The 1,248-nt window shown below is 49.1% G+C and overlaps 1 pseudogene; it reads right to left on the bottom strand.

The window, feature by feature from the left end:
- Positions 1-1,248, bottom strand: part of LOC108244040 — a 10,657-nt pseudogene that overhangs the window by 3,404 nt on the left and 6,005 nt on the right.

The raw sequence follows: 1,248 nt of genomic DNA, 5'->3' as shown, positions 1-1,248 counted from the left end.
GAGTGTCTGCTAAACTTTTCTCCTTCTTGCATTTAGCAGCAACTCGAGCACATTGCTGCCCCCTATATGTCAGGAGGACAAATAACACCTTTTCTGTTCAAATTGCCAACCCGCCACAGTGGCGTGTGTGCTGATCAAATTCACCCGCCACTTCAAATATTTACCCGCATTTGGCCGGTGGCGGGTGCTAATTTCCACCCCTGCCCAGAACATACTTAATACTTAACACCAGGTACGTATCTGGTACATGTTTGGCAGAAACCCGGTTTGTACTCGTTAAGTACCTGGTAGATACCCATACTCTGTAACTATCTGGGTCATACCAGGCTGCAGTATGTATTGATACCAAAATATTAAAATAAACTCATTTCCTTTCTGAATTTCAGTATTTCCAGCCATCTGAGTATCTGTGGTATTAGCATCGCCTACCGAAGCAGCACGATGTATCCCGGCGTGCCCCCACAAGCAGAAATAAACGAGCCGAGCACAGATAAAGCCATGTAGATTTTGAATTTCCGATCGCAGTCGCCCTTCCTGGGACACTGGCCCAGCACAGCGGACATGTTCGTGGCTTTGGTCATGGCGTCATCAATGCAGGTGCAGTTGTGAAACACCTGAAGGAAAAAAAAAAGAACACAATCTGAATCGCGTCGAAGAAGAACCGAGTCGGTTTTCACGGCTTGGTGTCGGGTCCGAGCCGAGGCGTTACCATCGTCCTGCCGCTCCCAGACGAGGCCCGACAGCCCGCCAGGCAGGGCGAGACGTACGTCATGCCGTTGTAGGCGCACACCGGGTCCCAGTGCTTCAGGGAGCAGGAGCAGCCCATGTTGCACTGCGATAACATGGTCTGCTGGTTGTAGGACACGTCTGGATGCCTGCAGAACAACGGGTTCATTTAAGCAAGGAAGTTAAAATTTATATGTAGCTGCGAGGATTCAAAGTGCTTTACATCATAAAAACATCAGTAGAATCATTACAATCATCAAAAAAATGTATAAAAATCATGGAGCAGATACACTTGACCCGAAACAGGAAGTGAACCGCCGCACGTGAGAGAAGGGGCCGGCGGAGAACGGCTGGCCGTTAGCGCTCCGCTAACTTCAAACTAACTTCACTGCGGTCGCAAACCAGTTTCCTCCCCAGCTGCAGCTGTTTTGCACGTCCTGCAGTGTAATCATGGAACATAAACGCATCGACAAACACTTTGTGTCTGCAAAACATGTGAGGAGAGCTGCAGACCAGGGACAA

Source organism: Kryptolebias marmoratus, linkage group LG18 (genome assembly GCF_001649575.2).
Source record: "Kryptolebias marmoratus isolate JLee-2015 linkage group LG18, ASM164957v2, whole genome shotgun sequence".
In the NCBI taxonomy this organism is placed as follows: Eukaryota; Metazoa; Chordata; class Actinopteri; order Cyprinodontiformes; family Rivulidae; genus Kryptolebias; species Kryptolebias marmoratus.
Note: the sequence above shows the minus strand (reverse complement) of the source record. Positions and strands in the feature narration are given on the sequence as shown.